This window comes from Colobus angolensis, unplaced genomic scaffold (genome assembly GCF_000951035.1).
Source record: "Colobus angolensis palliatus isolate OR3802 unplaced genomic scaffold, Cang.pa_1.0 Scaffold203, whole genome shotgun sequence".
Classification (NCBI taxonomy): Eukaryota; Metazoa; Chordata; class Mammalia; order Primates; family Cercopithecidae; genus Colobus; species Colobus angolensis.
The window spans coordinates 1,107,728-1,132,761 of record NW_012115189.1 but is presented as its reverse complement, the minus strand read 5'-3'; the positions used below and the strand labels follow the sequence as shown (position 1 = coordinate 1,132,761).

The 25,034-nt window shown below is 37.9% G+C and overlaps 1 protein-coding gene and 1 pseudogene across 2 annotated transcripts in view; both read right to left on the bottom strand.

Annotated features, from left to right (window-relative positions):
• The window catches only part of HTR1E (5-hydroxytryptamine (serotonin) receptor 1E, G protein-coupled), a 90,476-nt gene that overhangs the window by 40,195 nt on the left and 25,247 nt on the right, over positions 1 to 25,034 (bottom strand). The gene's annotated exons all lie outside the window — the stretch shown is intronic.
• Positions 11,612 to 20,680, bottom strand: LOC105511707 (annotated as a pseudogene).

Here is a 25,034-nt window from a genome sequence, read left to right as displayed (position 1 = left end):
AGAGAAGAATATTTGTATTGATAGTTTAAGATAATCAAACCTGGCTTATTTATAGAAAATAAGAGGTAAATTTACATTATTTCTTTTACATATTAAACATGTTTCTGAATTTGCAATGCATTCTGCCATCCTTAAGGAAGCTCTTTTGCATGACTTGAGGAGCTCTCTTTCTCTCTCACTCCCTTCTCTCCCTTTCCTCTTTCTTTAATCAGATAACTTAGACTTCATGTTGGATGGTTTAGTATGTGAAATTGCATAGTAAGTGGAATGTAATTAAATTATATGGGCTGATAATGAATCAGTAAGATGCTATATTCCACATAGACTTGGACTGGCTTTCATTCAAATTACCCAGTCTCATCTTAATTATTTTTAGAACTTTCCTACTTTACAATCGTTCTTTGTTCCACTTAGTTTCCCTGGAGAGGGAGCTCAGGATCTTTTCATTTTTGCATAGTCAGATTCCAGACTGGTGTTTAGGACCTTAAAGATCTTTTACCTGGAAGAGGAATAGGTAATTAAGCTGAAGACACAAGTCAGGCCCACCAATCTGAGCAGGTACAGTGCATACCATGGTGCCTGCCCCAGATCCCTTTTCAAGGCTGACCCATTCCTGGATTCTCACTCCTCCTCAGGCATTCTTCTGTCACTTCCTTGCAGGTGTATCTCCTGAGAGCACATCACAACCAAACTTCTGCACACAATTCTCTATCTTAGAATCTATTTCCAAGAAACCCAACCTAAGACAAAAGGAGAGTGGGTTAGGGCAGCGCCTCCCCTTAAAAAAAATTCTCAAAGCCCAGTAAAGGTATAAAATTATCTAAAGCACATTTAGAAGGTGAATGTTCTCTAGAGACAGTTGAAGTAGGGAGTAGGCTGTTTGGACAACTGGGTAATTATGGTGGAAGGGAAGAGGAGGTAGATACCTATAGGAAAATGTGGTCTATAATTAAGAAGAAAGACAAGAGATAGAACTTCTAGTGCCTAAAGACAGGTCACATTGATGTGTTGCTTGCCCCTGTTATGGAGCTGGAGAACACTGGCAATTGAGGCCAGACCCAGCCCACCTGGTTCTTACTCTCCAGGAAATGGTAGATATTGCTAGAGGCACATGTGGAGGGCTAAGGGTTCCGATACATCACTCAAGGGAGAAATCAAAGTTAAGTGAACAGCTTCATTTTCTGTGAAAAACCAATGGAAGTGTTTGAGAGAGAGAGAATATGTCTGGCCAGAGTTGCTGGAGACACTAGGGTAACAAGCATAGAGGCATCAGCTTTAGAATCTTAGGTTGAAATCCTGACTCTTTCCCTTCCTAGGTAGTGTCTTTGGTTAATTTACTTCATTTCATTGAGACCAGTAAATTGGAGATAACATCAAAGGACAGTTATAAGAATTAAACAATATATGTAATACACTTAACACAGTGTGCAGTAGGTATTAAATATGTAGGTAATTATTTATTTGTATGATGAGAGAATGTTGTGCAAGTACCCATGTGACTGCTGGCATGAAATACCTTAGCCTCAGCAGTGGCTCCATAGCTCCTTCCTCCATTCCAGGACATTGAAGATGATATTAAATAGAGTTTCTCCAGCGGAGTTGAATTACAAAGTACAGATCTATTCTAGGGCATGAATTATCTTCTTCCTTTCTCACAGCTTTGTGGAGTCATTACTTGCACATGTAAATATTTGCCTGCGAAATGGTAAGTATAATTTATGCAATTCACTGAAATCCTAAGGTTCATGTGAGGCTGTAACTCTTAGACCCACAGAAAGTCACTGAGGATTTGTTGTATTTTAATGTCATCTGTTGCTTTCCTTATCTAATATTTAATTTAAAGTAGAGTAGTTAGCACTCTCTATATAAGTTTAAAACAAAGCTCTTTTCAAACCAGAGCAGTCAGTAAGCAGCAAAGTGGATGTTCCCATTAGGTATGCTGATCAGGCACAGGCACAGGAACCACAGAACTTAAAGTCGCTGGATATCTGAGCCTCTATTGCCTCAACCCGTTACTCCTTTGAAGAGTAGCTGGAGGGGTGAGGGACTTGCCAAGAGACCTACAGCTTTGTAGTGAAAAGACAGATCATGACCAGTGTCTTCAGAACTTTCTCCACTGCACCAGACAACCTATGAAATCCATCCCTGAAAAGACACAGACATGATGAGCTAGTGGTGGCCTTCCAGGTGCATGTACACACGGACTGTCAATTGATCAGTTCAGGACGTTATACACACCTACCCACACATACTCCTGGACAGCTTAGGTGCATAACAACTCAAAAGAGAACTGTGAATCTCATAGGAATTAGTATAATTTGGAGATAGAATCAAAACAATTGTTTCCAGTTTACAAAAACACTTTACTCTTTAACGGGAATAAAGTACTGCCAAAGCTATGAAACTAGAAGAATATTTTTGCCTGTGGGGGAAAATTAGCTTTACTATCAGAAAGTTAATGATTATAAAATAAGTATTTGTTTATATCCATAAAGTTGTCAACATAGAGTATGATGACTAAAAACTAGCATTAACTAAATGGAAAGGATTCTGAAATATACATCTTTCAAAAAATGTGTATCAGAGCTACTGTGGAACTAAATATCTATTTCTTATTGAGAGCCCCTCCCGTACTGTTATATGGGCAGTGTCTGAGTTGGGTGGTGCCTGTTTGCCTTGTCACATCCCTCTTCATCCATGACCCTATTTTGGTTCTAAAGGACTGATCTTGTCAGATAAGATAATCCAGCTTCCAGCCCCTCAGCTTTTATTTGGATTTGGTCAGTGAGAGGCTTTGGCAGGAGGTCAGATGATGGGGCGAGAGTGAGGATGGGGTATTTATTTCCAGAGCTCCTTTCCTGTGGTGCTGCAGTGGACCGTTTCTGTAACCTTCCACCTGTGATCATAGCTCCTGTCAGGCATCCTTCTACCACCGTGACTCTCAATAGGCTAGCTTCGGCATAGGAGTAGTAATGTCTTCTCCTGTTGTCAATCCTAGGCTCTTTCACCATCCCTGTGGCTTCTCTTAATCCCATCTTTTACTCTTTTGTAAATAGTACTTTAATTAAAATCTCTTCAATTACCTTTTTTGGATTGTGTCTTAAGTTTCCTACAAGTACTTTGATTGATCCAGGTATGCAGCTAATTTGTACCCACATAGCAATATATTGTCAGTACATATCTTGAAGTCTCCAGGGACTTCTTATTTGCTTGTTGTGTTTCCCAACTATACTGTAATAGACTCAAATCTATATATACGGCCACGTTGCCATATCCAAGAGGCAGTCACCTTATATCTGTCCTCTCAACCAGGCCAAAACTTAAAAAATACATCTTATTTCATTTCTTCTCTTTTCCTCTTTCATGGTAATTTCTCTGACCATCTATAGTTACTATTTGGCCTTCAGAAATAGTTTTTGAGTCATGAACTCCTTTGTGAATCAGATGAAAATATAATTCCCCTTTTCAGAAAAGTATATACACATACACAACAAATTTGCATATAATTATGGTTTCTCCTATTGAACTGGAAGTTGATTTTGTTCAGAGAATATTTTCCTCATGGAAAAAGCCATGTAAATGTAGTGGTGATTTTCAGGAAATAATCAAGATGAATCTAAACTGTGCAAAAATAAATAAATAAATAAAATCCTAAGAGTAAACATTAACTCTGTACAAATTAAGCCATCTGATGTTAAACTTGAAAAAGAGACTGACATAGCAATGTGAAAGTTATCTTGGACACTCAATTGATTTTGACATTTTTATTTTGATGGCAGCTGGTACTAAAACCTGTGACTCAAAGGTACATTGCTGTCAAAGAACATCAGAATTTTCCAAGACTCTCTTGAGTTTAATTTGTGTAGCATCATTTCCTTTTTCTTCAAATCAGTGAGGTTACCTTGCAAAGCTGGCGTTACCAATTCTCTCTATGCCAGGAAAAAAATGATTATGGGATCGTGTTTAAGCTTTAAAGTTGTCTCAGTGGAAGAAATCTGCATGGGAACTCTTCAGTGTTTTCAGTTATTTTCAGATTTCCTTCTGCAGGGAAGCTGTGAAGGCCTAACCTGCAGAAACACTTTCACAAGCACCTCAAAGTTGGCGTGCATGTCTGCTTGCAATTTCAGTTTTCAGACAGGAGGTCGGACTTGATTTGATCAATTAGGATGTTTCTGGCTGCAAGTACAAAAGCCCAAGTCAACGACGAATTATACAGTAAAGAAGTTTATTATCTCACATAACAGAGAGTTCAGAAGTAGAGTCAGCTTTGGTCAGGGTGGTGACTCAGTGATCCATAATGTTATCAAGACATAAATTCTTTCCATATTTCTGCTCCGTTAGACAGCCTGGAATTCAGACTGCTTCTCCTATGGTTACAAGTCACCTACCAGGAGAATCTGATGTAACATATGTTCTTAACATTGTAAAAGAGAGTTCTTCCCCTAACTATGATTGGATCAATGCAGGTCATGTAATTTCTCCTCTACCTACAACAGTAGCCAGAACAATGTCATGTGCTGACTGGCTTCAACTAAGGAGGGATAATTTGGCAATGAGATTTGTTTTCCTCAGTCATTTGGTGAGTGGGGGAAAGAAAGAATGTCCAAACTAAAATCAGGATTTCATTAGGAAGGAATAAAGTGAAATGAATGTTGGGAAAGTAACTAATGTGCCCTACTGATCTTTGCAGTAGCATCTACAATAACATCTGTAGGAAGCATATAGAATGATTTACTTCAGCAAAAATATCTGCTAATTAAACTAATCATGGAATAAATCTTCATCAAATTGTTCTGTGAGTAAAAGACACCATCAAGACAATAAACAGACAACCTACAGAATGGGAAAAAATATTTGAAAATTACGCATCTGACAAAGGAATTTAAGCAAATCAACAAGCAAAAACCAAATAACCCCATTTAAAAATGGGCAAAGGATATTAACAGACACGTCTTAAGGGGAGAGATACAAGCAGCCAACAAACATATGAAAAAATACTCCACATCACTAATCATCAGAGAAATGTAAATTGAAATCATAATCACAATATGATACCATCTCACCATTCTGAGATACCATTACAGCCATTCATTCAGAATGACTATTATATTAAAAAGTCAAAAAACAACATATGCTGGTGAGGCTGTGGAGAAAAGGGGACGCTTATGCACTGTTGGTGGGAATGTAAATTATTTCAGCCACTGTGGAAAGCAGTTTGGAGATTTCTCATATAACGTAGAGCTACCATTCGACCCAGCAATCCCATTACTAGGTATAAAACCAAAGGAAAATAGATCATTATACCAAAAAGACACATGCACTCATATGTTCATTTCCTCGCTATTCACAATAAAAAAGACATGGAATCATCTTTAGGTGTCCATCAATTGTGGATTGGATAAAGAGAATGTGTTACATATACATGGACTACTATGCAACCATAAAAAGAATGAAATAATGTCCTTTGCAGCAACATGGATGGAGCTGGGGGCCATAATCCTAAGCAAATTAATGCAGGAACATAAAACCAAATCCATATGTTATCATTTATAAGTGGGAGCTAAACATTGAGTACCCACGGACACAAACGCGGGAACAACAGACACTGTGAACTACCAGAGGAGGGAGAGGGGGAAGGGGGCATGGGCTGAAAAACCACCTATTGGGTACTAAGCTTACTCCCTGAGTGTAACATACCCGTGTAACAAACCTGCAGATGTGTACCCTACACCTCTAATAAAAGTTGAGGGAAAAAAAGAAATTGGCAATATTAAGGTTTTCATACAGTATTAGAAAGTGTCATAATAAAGGTAGTTAATAGAGGATCTTAAAAAAAATTGTTCTAAGAATGGATATTCTTTTTCTCTAAAAGGAGCAAAAATTTTCCCTTAAGTTTTATTATGTTTCAAAAACTACTTTTTGGAAATCCAGCAAACTTAGGTCTATAATGAAGAATACAAAGAGAATATTCAGGTATGCTTTTGAATTCAAAGTGATGAAAAGGCAATGATTTCATAACCTGGATTTGACAAGATCCTAGCATTAGACAAGACATTTTTCTGGGTCGTTGGTAGGGGATTGAGTCAGACACATTGACGTGATGAGATGTGTAGTTTCTTTCTTTATAAAAGCAGCAAAATCAGATGTGATGCTAATGTTGCAGGCATTCTATTTATACACATATCAATATTTTTCTTCAACAAAGTTTTGATCAACCAAGAACTCTTTTACCATCTTGGAGATGTTGATGTGTGGTGTCCAAAACTGATGCTCCAAACAGCAATTATTTAAAGATGTCAGGAAGCAAATATGTAGACAAAAATTCAGAAGCTGGCTTCTCGAAAAGTGTATGAACAAACAGTTTCTCCATTACTGGCTTAGACATGCCAGTGATTTTGGAGTAGGTAACTTTTTTTATTTTGACAGTAACACTGCTTTGGGGCTGGTAATAAAGTTGGCACCCTTTGCTTTGGGATTTGGTGGCTAAGTTAGACTCTCCTGAATGCTGCTCCCACTACTTTCTTTTCACATTTCTCCCATTTAGCATCCCACCTGTGGTTTTTCTCTCCCAGGTCACCCTTTCCATTTCCCTTCTTGCTGCTTTCCTCATTCCGACCTTTTCTTTTTCTTATTTACTCATCCCTCTCCCTCCTGTTTTCCATAACATCTTCCTTTTATTTCCTTTGTTTCTGTCATCAGTCTTGCGGAAGAATCTTTCCAGCAACAGAATACAATAGTCAGTGTTTTCCTTGAAAAATATTAGTACTTTTATTATCCTTTGCCAATTTTGATCCACAGAGGATTGAGCAAGAGTGAAAGAAACTTTCATGGTGAAGGAATGGGAGAGTGTGTGTGTGTATGTGTGTGTGGTGTGTGTATGTGTGTCTCAGAGACAGAGAGAGAGAGACAAAGAGTGAGATTTAATAAAAAAGTGATACACTTTTTCTTGTAAACAATGATTATATTGATGACTGGTCTGGTCTGACAGGCAGAAAAGAAGGAAAGGAATCACTTTTCCATGAGTGTGTTTCAAGTATGCTAATGAATTCAGGTTTGGCCAAGGACCTTAAGGTATTAGGATGTTCCTAGACTAAAAATCCTACCAGTATCTCTTTTTTCTTTAACTAAAAATTTTTATTATTTGTAATCAGAGTGAGGGGATGTGCATGTATGGGCATCCTAGTAGAGTGAGGAGGGTACACATATAGGATAGTCCAAAGTGGGGTAACAAGGATATCACAGGGGGTGGGTGGCCTGGCATGGAATTTTCAGAGAATGCACAGGCTTAGGAGAATATAAAGATGGAGGGGTAGGGGAGAGTGACCTGGCATGGAATTTTCAGGGAATGCACAAGCTTAGGACAATATGTTGATGGAAGGGTAAGGGAGAGTGACTTGACATAAGTTTCAGAGACTGAACAGAGAGGGGAGGTATCCATGTGCAATCATGACCTGAGTGGAATAAGGAGGATATTTATATGGGAAGGTGGTAGTTCCAAAGATGGGAGACATATGTGGAAGTGTTTAAGTAAGTAACTATATTAAGGATAATGGGAGCCAGGTTTCTCACTATTGAAAATAGGAATTGCAAATATGGAAAGGGAGAAAGCTGGAATAAACTCAATGGAGTTGGAACCTTTAAGTGTGAACTCATGATTTTCAGTATCTATAGGTAGATAATAACTATCAATGTAAACATGTGTGGATTTATACATGTGTGCACTTACACACATTCCCATGATTTTAAGCTCTGTCGACTGAGCAGTCTTCGGAGCAATACTACCCCAAATGCAATAAAAACTTCTAGGACTCAGACCTTGGTTTCTAAATACCATTCTTAAGGGAACCAGGAGTCCTTGTAGAACTATGGATGAGTCCAGGTTGGGGGAAGAGAAAATACAAATGATCTTGGAACATCTTATAACATAAAGCAAAGAAATGCTCAAAGAATGGTGAGGATGTATCAAAGTAGACAGGAACCACTTTGAAGGGGTTTCCACTGGCCAAATCTTGTCAATTTCAGGTTCAAAAGAAATAATGAGAGTAATGGATTAGAGCTCATAGAATAAAATAAACAGTGAGTCCATATTGACAAAAAATAAGTGAATGAATAAAAGTTTCAAAATATATCTCCACAAAATATCATTAATTACACAGGGGAAAAGAGTAACTTCAAAGTTGAGAAGACTGGCAGAAATCATCTTAAGCAATCAAAGTGAGCTTAACTAATAATAGAACAAATTGCAATCATGCACCATTTAATAAGAACAAATCATCACTTCTGTGAGATTTCTAGTGGAGGTGTGTAAACTGGATCTAGTCATGAGGAGACACTAGACAAACCCAAATTGATGAGTACTCTATTAGTCTGTATTTTCTAAATTGTCAAGGTCATGAAATTTAAGACTGAGACCCCATTCCAGATTGAATGAGATTAAAGAGATGATAATTAAATGCAACACTTGATTCTGAACAGGATCCTTTTTCTATAAATAACATTACTGGACTGAGGAATAGATGGCTTTAATGTTTCAGTATTAGTTTTCTGATTTTGAAGGTTGTACTGTAGTTACATAAAGAATGTCTCATTGCTTTGCAGGAAATACACACAGAAGTATTCAGCTGTGATGGAGCATTAGGCTGGCAATTTACTCTCAAGTGGTTCAAAAAAGTTCTCTGTATTGCAATTTTGATTGTTTCAAAATAAAAAAATACATATGTGTATATATATATATATATACATGAAAAAGTTAAAAATATAAAAATCAAAGGAGGGAAAATTACTTCTAGCTGTGGGTATAAGAAGAGTTTTATGGAGAAGGAGATGTTTGAATGGGAACTTGAAGGATAGAAGGATCTGGTCAAGCAGAGGTGAAGCAGATTTATTCTAGGCAGAGAATACACATGGGCCGTGTGGACTTGTGACTGGCCAGTGGGTTCTCTACCCTCAGAAAATAGAAATTGATGGAGAGTCTAAGATGGGCTTCAGCAAGGCAGTTTATTGCGGCTTTCACCTGAAGCAGAAAGGGAAACTACAGCAGAAAGAGATCTGCTGTTGGCTTCCTGAAAGTGGGTCAGCTTGAACTTTTATTCTTTCCAGGTGACATTATTGCATGTTTGCATGGTCTGTTGGCTGCACCTGTGCAGTCTCTTGTCATGCTTCTTTATATGTCCCATGTCTCATTAACATCTTAAATCTCCTCCCTGGGCTCTGTGATTTTTACTATTAAAATGAAGCAAAGGTTAAGTTAGGGTGAGCTAAGACCCTACAGAACATATGTATTTGGGGACAGTCTTTTGGAAAGTCTCTATGCTGATGGCCAGGACATCTGTGGTTACAGTGCTCTATCTCTTTTAGGTCTGATTGATTGATTTTGTGAGAGTCGGTGGGTGCAAGATTATGGAGCTAGGTATAGCTGTAATCAGCACAGCACGAAAAGAAGTGGGGAGAGATCCCCTCTCCTGCTTTCCTTGTCAGCCTCAGACTTACTGAATTTCCCACTCAGCTACACACACAGACACACAGACACACAGACACACACAGCCACTGCCTTTGTTCTGGCTCATTATTTCTCGCTGAGACTATTGCAACAGCCTCCTAATAGATCTTCCAGCCTCCAGACAAGGAGCATAGAACCTACAGTGGAGTTAAAAGCCAAGGATTTAAAAGGAGAAGGTGGAAGGTAGAATGAAGATGCATTTTTCCCCCCAGGAAAGTAAATCCTACTAAATAGTAAGGAGGTATCCAACCTTGCTAGAGAATTTCTATATTATAGACCAAGCTGTGAAATACAACTGTAATAAAGAACTAGCTAAATAGAGACAGTAGTGGTACAATGTGCTCCTGTGTTCAAGCCTCTTTTTAGAAACCATCTTGTAAAGAGTGCTGTTTACCTAATCTGCCTGCTCTGGGAACTAGGATCTAGTTATGAAAACTGAATTTATTCTGATAAAAGTTATACAGATTTATTACAGAAACTCAAGATGATTTAGCAGTAAGTAAAATGAGAAGTAAAAATCATCTATATGCCATAACCCCAATAATCACTGGCAGATTTTCTTCCAGAGTTCCCCCAACTCACATACATACTCATATAGCTATCTGGGATAATTCAGATACGATTTTTAAAGTCACAGATATGCCATTATTAGAAATTTAGATTTTTTCCCCTGTAATAAATAGTGCTGCAATGACATATCATTTTTGTGTCTTTATTTTTTAATATAACCTCTCAAATGGTAATAGAGTAAAATGCTAAATATTTCAAGGCTTTTTATGCAACTTGGAATACTGCTCTATACAACAATATTTCATCTTTTACAACCACCAGTTGTAATGAGAAGATGAGAAGAGCCTTGAAAAAGTTGGTTACTTCACTCAGTTTAGGTAACCTTTTTTTTTTTCCCCTGAAAATACCGAACAACACCTTTAAGTGTTTGGCATGAACTTTAACCCCTGCATAGCTAAGAATGTAAGGGATGAAAAAATGCATAAATAATTTTTAATGCATTTTACTAACAGAATTTAAGCAGCATTAACTTATGAATAGAATGAATAATGTTTCAGCCATTATTTGTGCTATTTTTAGATGGCAATTGAAATATGAGAATATTCAAGTGATATAAAATTTTACACTTAATGAAAATTCCACCAACTAAAGTAGGTAAGATTGCTTTTAATTATTGCAAAATAAAAAATTATAATGCTCTGTTTAAAATCATAATAATGCAATAGAACAAAAATTTTCTTATATTCTATTGACATTCACCCCTCAATTATCTGCTTGTGGGTTATCTGCTTTGTAGATCACATGAAGTAAATTTTAAGGACATTTAAAAATGGTTTCTAGAAAACCAGATAGTGTATGTTCTTACTTATAAGTGGGAGCTAAACATTGGGTATACATGGATACAAAGATGGAACTAATAGACACTGGGGATTCCAAAAGAGGGGAGAGAAGGAGGGGGACAAGGTTTGAAAAACTACCTGTGTTCACTACTTGGGCAATGGGATCTCTAGAGCCCAAACCTCAGCATCTTGCAATACTCCCATGTAAAAACCTGCACATCCCCTCTAAATCTAAAATAAAATAGAATTTAAAAATACAATGATTTCTGTTATGACCAGCACAATAATTATCTTTCTTATCACCCAGTTAACATATGCTCAGACAATCCAAACTCATTTTTTTTTTTTTTTTTGCCACTGGAGGCAAAATGAAATTAGGAAGGGAAATTTACTGCTGAACTGATCATACAACAAGGTCTCCAAACACATACCGATGACTTTTGATTATCCACAATTTTACGTTCTCTCATTAGCAGAGGCAATTGGAAGCTAAATGAAACAATTTTATTTGCAGAAATCAGAGTAATTGCTCATATCCATGATGCCTTTCTTTTAGAGTTTAGAGAGTTCGTAGTTTTTATAATCCATAAAGTTTCTGAAGAACAGTGAGGCTACAGGAGAAAAGACGTGAAATAATCAGCTCTAACAGAGAATAAGTATTTGATATGTGCTGTTATATTATTATCATTTTATTTTTTTTCAATTTGAAAACAGTTACTGTTTATTAATGGACTAGATTACAAAAATAATCATGGTAGACACCTTAGTTCATTCCTCTAATAAGCCTGTTGATCTGGTCTTCTCTGTTGCCAGCATCTCCACCTTCTATAAAATGAGTGGTCTTTTCTTCGTTCCTCCTCATGGAGAGGATAATTTGGAGGGCCACAGGAAGTTATTTGCTTCTTTGAAGTGTTTTCCAACAGTATAGATCTCATGAATCAGATCCTCCAAGCAGATGATGCCACATTTGCCAAGAGATCGAGGAAAGTGTTATCTGTCAAGGCGATTATTGATTTTGCCTTAACCACTGTTGTAGATGAGTTCATTTACTGACTTCAGGTTTGGGTACCCTCATGCAATAAGTGGCTCTACAAGCCTCAGTATGTTACCTGAAGCCTTGTTGAGCTTAACAAAGGTTCCATTGAAGATCCGACAAAGGTGAAGAAGCCGCAATAATACCTTTCAGATCTTTGGGGACACATCATTGGTACTTCTGATCCTGATGATAAATGCCAGTTTGGATTCTGCAGGTATATAGAGGTTGCCAGCTTTTCTTGCCATTCTGGCCATTTGAATCTCATTCTGTCCATCTGCCTGTATTCCTTGTGATAGTGCTTCAGTTTTTCACAGATAAGCTTTCTCCTTGCCTTTACAAGCATCTTTTGGACAAACTTCTTTCTCAGGCGCTTGATCGTTAGCTCTGCAAAATTTCTTTGCTTTTTCTTGAGTTTTTTTGGCAAAGCAGGAACCTTCTTCTCTTTGGCACACTCCTTGGTTCTGGCAATAAAAGAGGATATCATCACTATTTTAATATCAAACCTCAAAGCATTGCCATTTTACAGGTGAGCAAACCAAGGATTTGGGCCCAGGTCAGCCTAGATTTGAATCCAGATGCTGCCATCAGTCAGCTCAGTGAGTTTTGCAACTAGAATATCCATACATGGAAGCAGTTGTTACTTTAGGATTTAAAAGAACTTTGCCATATTATTTATTCCCTTTTCCTCCCTGTATGTTTATTGAATGCTGTTGTGCTCCAGGAATGGAGCCCTGGGAATACAATAGCATTAAGACACAGTTTCTTCCCTTAAGAAACAACCTTTAGGAACTGTTAAGAAGTTGCAGTCATTTTCTAGAAGCGACAGAAAATCCAGCTTAAAACGATGTGAGGAAAACTAAGGAATGTATTACTTTACATAATGAAATAATCCAGAGATGAGATTGGTTTCCAGTTTGATCCAGGGCTTCAGGTGGTTTTCTCTGTCCTTCCATTTCTTGGTCCTACTTCATTTTTGGTCCAGTCTGCAGACATCTGTTGTTGGAAGATAACTTCTGGTTTGAGTCTTCATTCAGGCTCCCCAGGCCAAGTTTCACTGTGTCACATTAGCTCTCCTTGGGCACATGCGAATCCCTGAACCAATCACTGGGGTGTGGAGAGTGACTCATATCAAGCCGCCTTGCCTAGGTCATATGTGGGACATCAGTGGTGGGGTCGAGTCAGTGCCATCAGAAGTACCTGGGCTTAGTTTAAGAGAAGGAGAAGTCATGCAGAGAGAAACTTAGTCACCAAGAGAGATGACTAGAAGCTGGGAGTGAAGAAAAATGTCCACAACAGAGGTGAAAGCTTTGAGACTAGACAATACAATGCACAGAATGCCGCAGGGACCCAAAAAGGAACACTTCATTCATTTTTTGCCAAGTCATGGAAGTAGATGGCAGAAAATAATGTTCAAGCTGAAACCTGAAAGATAATTAGTGAGAAATCTACTCTGGGCTGGAGAGGTAGGTAGAGACCAGACCAGAAAAGTCCTGGAGTATATGTGATGCAGCTTGGACTTCATCAGGTGGGCAGTTGGAATAGGTGTCCTCTCATTACCTTTTATATCATTAAAGTATTTGTTTTGGAGTTATCCCTACTTTTTGTCTGACATTTTAATCTCCTTTTTCCTCTGTTCCTATTTGCTTTCTTAATTCCAAGTAGGCACCCCTCCTGCTTCCTGCATATTGCTTTTTCTGTGTTTCTTGCCCCACACATCTGCTTGAATTCAGTAGGTTATTATCAACCATCAATGCTAGTGAATCAACCCCGGGGAATATCTACATTTCTAAACTGAATAATGATGACTTTTACAAAGCACTTTCCCTACAAGGGAATTTAGTATATGACAGAAGTATTTTAAACTCATGGAAGAAAGGTGAATTATTCATGAGTAGAGTTGGGACCACTTAATAGTCATCTATTAAAAAAAATAAAGTTATATCCCTACCTCATAACAAAATAAATACCAAAGCTATTAACAATTTACATAAAAAATCCTAAGTGAAAACTAGGAAGTTTCTTTTTAAAAAATAATCTTGTGTTAATAGAGATGTTTATGAATATGAAACAAAACTTAGAGGCCACAAAAGATTGATTAATACACTAAGTTATTAAAGCTAGATAATTCTGTAAGGTAAAATACCATTAATGAAAATGAATGCCACACTAGGAAAAATATTTGCAATTCAGATTATGTAGTAAGGACTAATTTCATCAATATTAAAGGAGTTGCCAAAAACCAATTCAAAAAAGAACACCCACCCCATAAAAGAACTGAAAATATAAATAGAGTTCACAGAAAAGAAGCCACTAATGTTTTTGTTAAACTATGAACTAATGCTTAAGCAATCTTATACTTAGAAGGAATGCAAATGAAACTACCATGAGATTCTGCTATTCACTCCTCAGGTTATGAAATATCTCAAATTTGGTAACACATTGTGTTGGTGACAGTGTGGGGAAACAGGCACTCATACATTGCTCCTAGGAATTGCAGCCAGTATACATTTTCCAGAGGGAATTTAGCAGCAACTACCAGATTACCAAGGCACCTACAGTTTGGCTCAGCAATTCCACTTATAGGAAACTGTCTTACATGTATACTTGCAGGGGTGTTTCTACGAAGATACTTACTGAATTACTGTTTGTACTAGCAGAATTTTTCAGAAACAAACAAAAATTATGACAAAAGTTCTGTAAATATGCTTTCATAACAGACCAGTTAAATAAATTGTGGTACAATTATATATGGAATAGCATGCAACCATTAAAAATAGTAATGCAACATGAAATAACCTCCAAAATATAAGAGAAAATAGGGTGCAGAACAGTGCACATAGTGTGATACCACATGAGTAAACTGTATGTTAGTATACTCATTTAATATCTCTGGATTGATATGCAAATATGTGATTACAGCGACTGCCTTCAGGGAGGGAAGCTGATAGCTGAAAGCCAGGTGAGAAGAACAATTGTTTTTTGCATATATTACCTATCCAAAAAAATCTCTCCCCTCTCCTTCAGTATGACTGCCCTTTTTATGCTCCAACAAATCAGTTGATGCTTCTCTTGAAATAAAATTACCTCTCTTATTCTCACATCTTCCAGAGACTATATGCCAAGTTATCTAATGAGATAGGTTTATAAAACACTTTGTAATGTATAAAACACTGAACACAAGTGAGAAATAACTAGTATTAATACTATTATAGTATCTTGAATTTTGTTAATTTGACAAGTGAAGCATGGAAATGTTGGAGTAGAAAAATAAATTTCCCTAATCCTAAGCTTTTCTCTCTTCTGCATATTTAATCTGTCCTTGTCAGAGTAAGAAACACATCCTCTCAAAGTTTGGTACAGTGCTTAGCTCACTGTGGGTGTCTAACAAATGTTAAATAATAATAATAGCTATTTATGGATCATTGCACTACTTGATAATACTTTGTCTCCATTGAATTACACCTTGTAGCAAGCCATTTTTAAAATGTATTCCTAACTAAATAAAGGTGCAATAATTCACAGTGAGAACTGATATTTATATAAAAAAAACTGGCACAAAACCAATGATTTAAACTGCAACTTTCCAATCCCTTCTTGGTGGCGTTAATAATGGTGCCCTTCTGAAATGTCTTTTCTTCTCTCAAATACCACATTGTAATTGTGATAGGTTGGCTAGAGGGTATAGTCTTCCCAGTTACTGTTTTTCTCCCTTGCCTTTGCTTCTATATTTGGTGATATGCCATGGGGGAAGGGCATCAAAAGGAATAATAATCTAATTTTAACCTTTAATTGCACTTGCTCTTTAGCTACGTGTCTGGTTTCACAGTCTTTCTGCTCATTATACTATTTCACTCAGCCATGGCACATGGGTACATGGGGGCTGAGAGAAAAGATCCCTGAGGTCCCCTCCAATTCAGAAGCTCTATGTTTCTCTAGAAAAGATGGGCATTTTATGTGCCTTGTATTGTCTCTGGTTATGAAGAACTATATCTGTTCAATAAACTTGAATGAAATATTAACCCTTTAAAAGAATAAAAATTCTTTAAATCTTTTAAGAATATGTCCATGCAGCTGAGTTTCAGAAGCCTGGTGTAATGAAAATGCACATTTGTATCTCCAAATCTTCACATATGTTGTTTATCCTTACTTGAAATACCCTTTCTCTGCCTGGCAAACTCCATCTCAGCATTCCATACTCAGACTGAGCATCACCTCTTTTCTGAATCAGTCCCCAACAAAGGTGTGTCAGCAAGTTCCTTCTCAGTTCTCACACCATCTTACACACCCCTGTCCTTACCTCCTAGACTCAAGGGATGGGAAGCACAGATCCTACCTCACAACAGGAGGAGATTCAGTCTCATATTGCAAGAAGAGAATGTGTGAGAAAAGATCTTGCTGTGGGAATCTTGGAAAGTCTCCCACAACTGCCCAAGATTGCAGAGCTGGAAAGAGGTAGAGATGAGATTCCATCTGTCTTCTTTAGCTCAGGACCTGTATACTTTGCATTATCCACAGGGCCTCCCCTCAGTCATTGGATGATGCTAATAACTGGATGGAGAGTTTCCTTTTTTTCATTTAAATAACATTAACTTTCCTGAAAAATCTCAATTATTTCCTTCTCACTTTTCTCTTTCTTCTTGTGTTATAACTTTTTACCTTGGACTCAATCAGTTAACCTGACTTTTATTTTCAGCTGTTTTTCCTTCTTCCCTCTTCTTGGTAATACTATTTCCTACCCAGATCCTGTATTCATTTTTTTTTTTCAGACTCTGAAAAATTTGAAACCACCCATCCTTTCATTTTGTACCACCCTCCAAGAAAGACTGGTTCAGTTAGAACAACTTAGATATAGGGGAACACCATCTATTTTTTTTTTGTGGGTGTTAGAGAATTCCTATTTATTTTTTATTTCCATAGGTTTTTGGGGGAACAGGTGGTGTTTGGTTATATGAATAAGTTCTTTAGTAGTGATTTCTGAGATTTTGGTGCATCCATCACCCGAGATGTATACACTACATCCAATTTGCAGTCTTTTATCCCTCAGCCCCCTCCCACACTTTCTCCCGAGTCCCCAAAGTCCATTGTATCATTCTTATGCCTTTACATCCTCATAGCTTAGCTCCCACTTATAAGTGAGGACATACAGTGTTTGGTTTTACATTCCTGAGTCACTTCACTTAGAAAAACGGAGACCATCTATTTCTATGATTCCTTGAGCTATTTACTTATAGCAAGTTTGGTGTGTGTGTGTGTGTGTGTGTGTGTGTGTGTGTGTGTGTAGACCCCTGGATGGACTGGTTTGACTCTTGACATTGACTGGGAAGGTGAGGCCTGCAAGAAACTCGTAAGGATAGTGGTCTTCAGCCCTGACTGCACCTGGGAAATTTCTGCAAACTGTTGATGACTCAAACCTATTCCAGAATGATTAAATCAGAATCTATGTGGGTGATGGCTAGGCACGGATATTAAAAAAAACATACAGAACTTCCCAGATGAATAAAATGTGAAACCAAATTTGAGAACCACTGTACTAAGAAGTTCTAGTGTTCTCAGTTGAGAATCATTGAGAACCTCTGAACTGGAACCCATAGAAAGGGGGGGAAGTGGGATAGATTCCATGCCAGGAGTGAGAGCCTCATTATCAGGTAGGAACACTCCTGCAGAGGATGGTGAGGCTCTGAGAACTGCTTCGAGTCAATGGCTTGCTCTGTCAGAGGAGCAGTGAACACACCCAGGACTGATGGAGGAGCCCCTCACGTGGCTTCAGTGAAGGAAGTGGAAAGCCCTGGGATGCCGAGTCCCTCAAGTCAGATTTGGTCTGGAAGCCCACATATGGCATGGAGTGGGTGCAGTGATAGGGAATTTGACGTATAAAGACAAGGGAAATGAGGCAGAAGGTGATGTTAATTGAGGAGATTTGGTTCTGAAGCAACAGCTCAAGCAACAAAATGTGTGGGTGAATGAAGCTCAATAAATTTGAAGAATATGTCTCTAAATATGTTCCTTTTTCTTTCTTTTACTAGTACTATGTTGTTTCCTTTATTAATTTAAAATAATTGACTATAATTTTATGTGCAAGTTATAATTCCTATGATTGAAATAATTCATTATTTCAAGGCATTAATATATAAGGAATCTTAAGAATTAATAAACATTAACAATTTGTAACTACTCTTTCATTGAGTTCTTCAGTACTGTGGATTATTGTTTAAGATGATTTAAAAAATTTTCAAAAACTTTGTTCAAACTGTAACTTATTTCTGTTGTAAGGAGAAGTTGACCTTAGACAAAGTTTACAACTTCACTGTTTTAAAGAAAGGTTTAATTTAGACAAATGTAACTACCCATGCTTGAAAGAAAATATAAAGGCAGAGAAAGAGAGAAAGAATTTAAGTACTGCAGACAGTTCTGCTATATCACTAAATGAATATATCACCTGCTATCACATTTTCCTTGTGTCTCACATTGAGAGCATCTTGCCAGAGTGTGATTCTTGCGTTTATTGCATGGATGGCATATTTAGGCATATATATTACTTACTAAATATAGCCACAACATAAAACTATGCACGTATTCATGCACTTAGTACTTTATGAGCAATATGTAGGACTTTTAAGGATAATTGTAAATATTCCTGATTTGTCTTGTGTGTTAGTAGTGCAACCTGCCCCATGCCCCCAGATACGATTCCAATGCATATTTTTTCAGTCCTGCAAATGACTATATGAGCTTTCTTCATAGTCACATGATGATTTTGTTTTTCAAACTAGAGGACTGGATATTGTTGAGAAGCCTTCCCTAGCATACCATTGCTCCAGGGAAGGTGCCTCTCTTCTTCTCCATAGCACCCAGTGCAACTTCTTTTCTAGGGTTTTCTAGAATGTTGTCTTGAACTGTAGAGTAATTTTTGCTTGTCTGTTTGTCCTGCCCCTAAGACTATGAGGGCTTTGAAAAGAGAGTCTGTTTATGGTGTCTCCAGTACCTAACAGAGAGTTGGGCATATAATAGGTACTTAATAAGTATAGTCCTACATTGCTTAACATCAGGGACATATTCTAAGAAATGTGTTGTTAGGCAATTTTGTCCTTGTGTGAGTGTGACAGTGTACTTACCAATCTAGATGGTATAGCCTACTACACACCTAGACCATATGCTATAGCCTATTTCTCCTAGGCTACAAACCTGTACAGCATGTTACTGTACCAAATAATGTAGGCAATTGTAACACAATGGTAAGTATTTGTGTATTTAAACATATTTAACATAAAAAGTACAGTAAAAATACAGTATACAAGAAGAAAAAATGGTACATTTGTATAGGGCATTTACCATGAATGGAGCTCGTGGGACTGAAAGTTACTCTGGGTGAGTCAGCGAGTGAGTGAGGGGTGAGTATGAAGGCCTAGAACATTACTGTACACTACTGTAGACTTTATAAACACTGTACACTAAGGCTACATTAAATTTACAAATGTTTTATTTTCTTAAATTATAAATTAACCTTAGCTTATTGTAACATTTTTACTTTATAAGTATTTAATTTTTTTAACTTCTTGATTAAAAAAGCAGAGCTTAAAACACAAACACAGCTGTACAAAAATATTTTCTTTCTTTATATCCTTATTTTATAAGCTTTTTCCTATTTAATTTTTTTGTTTATTTTTAAATTTTTTCTGTTAAAAATTAAGACAAAAATATACACATTAGCTTTGGACTACACAAGGTCAGAATGATCAATATCACTGTCTTCTACCTCCACATCTTATCCCACAGGGAGGTCTTCGGGGCAGTAACATGCATGGCGCTGTCATTTCCTATAATAGTAATGCCTTCTTCTGGAATACCTGCTGGAGGACCTGCCTAAGGCTGTTTTGCAGTTAACATTTTTTTAATGAGTAGAAGGAGCACACTAAAATAACAATAAAAGTATAGTATAGTAAATACATAAACAGGTAACAGAGATCACGTTTTATGTACTATACATGATTGTATGTAGTATGCTTTTATTTTTATTTTATTTTTTATCTTATTTTTTGAGACAGGGTCTCGCTCTGTCACCCAGGCTGGAGTGCAGTGGCATGATCTCGGCTCACTGCAATCTCTGCCTTCCAGGTTCAAGTGATTTTCCCACCTCAGCCTTCCGAGAAGCTGGGACTATAGGCATACACCACTACACCTGGCTAACTTTTGTATTTTTAGTAGGGACAGGATTTCACCATGTTGGTCAGTTTGGTCTCAAACTCCTGGCCTCAAGTGATCTGCCCACTTCAGCCTCCCAAACTGTTGGGACTACAGGTGTGAGCCATAGCGCCCAGCCTGTGGTATGCTTTCATATGACTGGCAGCCCAGTAGGTTTACATCAAATCACCACAAACACATGAGTAATGCATTGTGCCATGATGTTAGGATGTCACTAGGTAATAGGAATTTTCCAGCTCCATCTTACGGGACCACCATTGTATATGTGGTCTGTTGTTGACCAAAACATTATTATGTGGTGTATGACTGTATTCATAGAATGAATAATTATATTAATCTCTTCATGTCTACATCTGGCCAGTCTCAAATAGCTGATAAGATGATTTGCACTGAAACTCTGACATTTCTGACCCAAGTAACTTCCGGAAAATGGGTTTTTATTTTCTTCTTTATGTGCTCCAGGATTGGAGCTCACACTACTACATTTTATAAACTGCTCCATTGTACCTAACCAAAAAATTCTCCTTAATGTTCAAACAAAAATCTTACTTCCTTTATTGTCCTTCCTTTTTTACCATGTTCCTCAATGCCAGTCATGAGCCTGTACACCCAGTTGTTGATCTTGTGCCACAAGTTCATGCATTTGTTCCTTATCTTCCCTGCCGTGGATGTCAGCCTGTGAGTTCGCTATGACAGCAGAGGCATGCACGTTAGGTAACGAAGTGCTAAGAAAATCTAGAGTCACTGGAGGGCTTAGATTTAAAAGGGATTACTCAGATGAAGTTCTGCAAAGGAGCTGAATTTAGACTAGGTTAAAAATGTGAAATCTGTTCTGATCTTCACTCGCCACTCATTTCTGACATGAGAATTCATACAGCTAGGCATGCATTTTTGTGTGCACACGTACATTTGCATGTGCATATGTATGCATTACAAAAACCAAGAGCAACATAAAGGTTACAGTCAGTGCTCAAAGGCACGACCTCATCCCTCTTCTCCTGCTCAGCACACTGCTTCTGTTTCTTCACCGAGTCAGAGCTTCTTAACAGCCATGGAGACACCTCTGGCTAACAATACATGCTGACGCACTTGGCAAAAGAGGGGCATGGAAGTGAATCATTAAATCCGCTGATAAAGAGGAGAAAATTAATTAGAATAACTGGATACTCAGGAAAGGAGTAACAAAATTTTATACCAAGCTTGGGCAAATTAAACTCATATAATTGATTTTATACATTTTGGTGTCATTCAAAAGGGATGTATAAGAATGGGAAAGACTTAAAGTCCGGTAAAATAATTAAATTAAAAAAAATCTTTTTCTTACCAACCTGACATTATGAACATATATTTTCTTTTGTTTAATATGTGATCCACATTCAGTAGGTTAGCATTATAATAAGGTATGACTTTTAATTATAAAGGTATGAGGAGACGATTTTAAAACAGATGAAAAAACCCATTTGACTTCCATAGCAACAAGAGATTTTGTGAATCAGTTGAGCAGAAAAAAACATCAAAAAAGAAAAACTGACTCCCCAAATATTGGAAGCTGATTTGAAACCAAAATACTAAAAAATATAATGGTCTTTGGAAATAGGACCAGGCTCTCTTGATAGTTCTTAGCTTCATTTTTATCACTGGCAGAATATTATTTTCTATTTATAATTAGATAAACATACAGTGTATGTGTAAAGCAATTCAGAATCTGTATTCAGACACCCTATTGTGGGGAAAATAGATTTTTTTTAAAATATGGGTTTTCCATTCTTTAAGTGGTAGAAATAAAACCAGCAGTAGTAGTAGATATTTGAAAGCACAACGGAGCTAACACATATCAGGCATTAGGAGAGGGATCTGAGGCAACCCAGCAGAGTGTCTGAGATTAGACATCCCATGAAAGTATAGGGCTAAAGGAGAATCAGAGAGGAAACTGAGGCTTAGGGTTAAGTGACTTGTCCCAAATGATCAAGAGAGGTGTTAAAATCTAGAATTCAGGTTCTCCATGCCTAGGTCAGTCTTTCTTTCATTTATCCTCACTTTTCTGAAGTGGTTGCTCCTGATTCACTTCCTCCACCCACTACAGCTCAACGGATTTTGATTGAACAACCAGGATAACAGAACATTGACCTGAGTTGTGTCATAAAGGGAGTCTAACTGGTGAAGTTCACCAGCTGGAATAATGTAAACCCCAAATATAAGCTTTTCAAACTTGCCTGGTTTGAATGTGTCTCCAAATTCATATGTTGGAAATTTAATACCCAATGCAACAGTGTTGAGTGGTAGGACCTTTGGAGAGGTGTTTAGGTCAGGAGGGGCCTGCCTTTATGAATGGATTAATGTCAGTATAAAAAGGGTTATGGGGGGTGGGTTTGCTCTCTTCTGCACTTCCGCCATGTGAGGACACAGCATTCATTCCCCTTTTGCCCTTACACTTTTTGCCTTGGGATGGTGCAGCAAGAAGGCCCTCACTAGTCACTACATGATGGCACCTTGATCTTGGTTACCCTGCTTCTAGAACTGTGGGACATACATTTCTATTCTTTATAAATCATCCAATCTTCACTCTTCTGTTAAAGCAGCACAAAACAGACCAAGACACCTGCTCAATTATATCCTGAATTACCTGGATAACTTTCCCAGTGTGCCCCTTCAGTTTGCTTATTTAGACAGTCTGCATTTCAATGTACTTACTTGTACATTGAGTAGAATTGGCTGGCTTCCTTACCAGTATGAGGAATATAGTGGCATTAAGGAAGAGTGTCTCTATAGACACAGCTGGGGATTCAGAGACGCCTTATCTTTGCCTACAGCTTTATCTATATGCACTTGGCTGATATGGGGCTGCGAGGAAAGGGCTCCTATGGCTGAACATGAAGTGATCTTCTGACATTTGCATAAAAGAGGATTAACAGAGATTCAAAATTTGTCAGGAGGTTACACAAAACTTGCCCCTTCTTTCTCACACAATGTCTGTTTCTAATTTTTTCACCACAGGATACTCTCTGTGTTACCTCCACAGCTGAGGCTCCAGCTGAGATTCCAGCTGAGATTCCGTCATCCTGCCCATGATGATGAATTTTGTGTTTCAACCTGGCTAGGCAATGGTACCCAGATTAGTCAAAACACTAGTTGCTGGAGTGCAGTGGCAGGATCTCCACTCACTGTAGCCTTGACCATCTGGGTTCAAGCATTTCTAATGCCTCTGCCTCCCAAATAGCTGGGGACTACATACAGGCACCAGGGCGCCTGGCTAATTATTGTATTTTTTTTTTTTTTTTTTTGTAGAGACAGGGTTTCATCATGTTGCCCAGGCTGGTCTCGAACTCTGAGCTCAGGTGATACACCCGCCTCAGCCTCCCAGAGTGCTGTGATTACAGGTGTGAGCCACAGTGCTAGGCTGAGTGTTTTTTCTTTTCTTTTCTTTTCTTTTTTTTTTTTTAAGATGAGATTAACATTTAAACTTAAAGTAGACTTTGGGTAAAGCAGATTATCCTCCATAATGTGGTAGGCCTCCTCCAATCAGTTGAAGACCTCAAGAGAAAAAAGACTGAGTTTCCCCAAGGAAGAGGGAAATCTGCCTCTAGACTGTCCTCAGACTTGAGTTGCAATGTCAGCTCTTCCCTGGCTCTCCAGCCTGCTGGCCTACCCTGCAAATTTTGAACTTGCCAGACTCCACAACTGTGTGAGCCAATTTCTTAACATCAGTCTCTCTCTCTCATACACACACACACACACACACACACACACACACACACAATTGGTTCTGTTTCTCTGGAGAGCCCTGATTAATACATTGTCTTATGCTGTGTGGGAGCTGGGCCAACATCTGGTTGGTAGACACTTCCTTTTCAGAGTCTGCGGCTGCTAGGATCTTCCACCAGGCAAATTTTATCTTGCATCTCTGGAAACAAATGTCTCCTCTAACAAATAAGAAAGATAACTTTGGAAGCAGATGTAAAACTTGGGCACATTGCTATTTTTGCTTGCAGTCCCTGCTCCTTCAGAGTTTTACAGCAGACAATAATGGGACAAGGACATTTGTCTCATTCATTCTTATATTTATTCAAATATTTTTTGAGCATCTACTCAATGCTCGATTCTCCTCTAGACACTGGAGATGAAAACTGAACAAGACTGATGAGACTCCTGCCCTCATAATGCCTGTATTCTAGTTGGGAGAGAAGAAAGGCCAACAGATACTTATTAATTTTGGATTGTGGCAAGTATCATGAGGGAAAAATCGGAAACAGGAACAGACTGGAAGAAGAGAGGGCACTTTAGACAGAATGTTTGGGATCATTGTGAGGAGCTGGCATTTAAGTATAGGCACATGGGCTTCGCCCATGAGCTCGTAAATTAAAAATGCCTCTATTGGTCAGGGAATGCATGCCTCCTGCCCACTCCCAGTTAAGAACAATTTAAAAAATTAAATAGTATGGGGATATAGCCTGAGTTTAAAACATTTTACTATTGTGGAAGTATGTATTACTAAAGGTGACAGGCCCCCTCTCTGCTCACACTCCACTCACCTTCCATGGGTTACCAGCGTCCACCATTGTGCTCCTGTAGGCTTTTGCCCATGCATTTCCATGCACATGAGATCTCGATATGCAAGCTATGTTTTACTTTGTTATGTCTTTTTTTTCCATTTAACAATATCTTTGAAACCTTTTCATGCAAATGCATAAAAATCTTTCTTTTCCTTACTGGGAAAATAATTTATTTTGTAAGAAATCGTAAAACAAATGGAAAATATTAAACATTCAGATACATTGATTCAGAAGATAGGTGGGTGGCACTGTGATTTTTCTTCAGTGCCAAGTGACTGAGATGTTGGGGCTCAGGTATTCATGGACAGTCCCTTAAAAGTTAAAAGGTAAGGTGAAATATGACAGTGTAAGGGAAAGCTCATCAGAAATTCTGGGATTTAATTCTAACAATGTTTCATAAA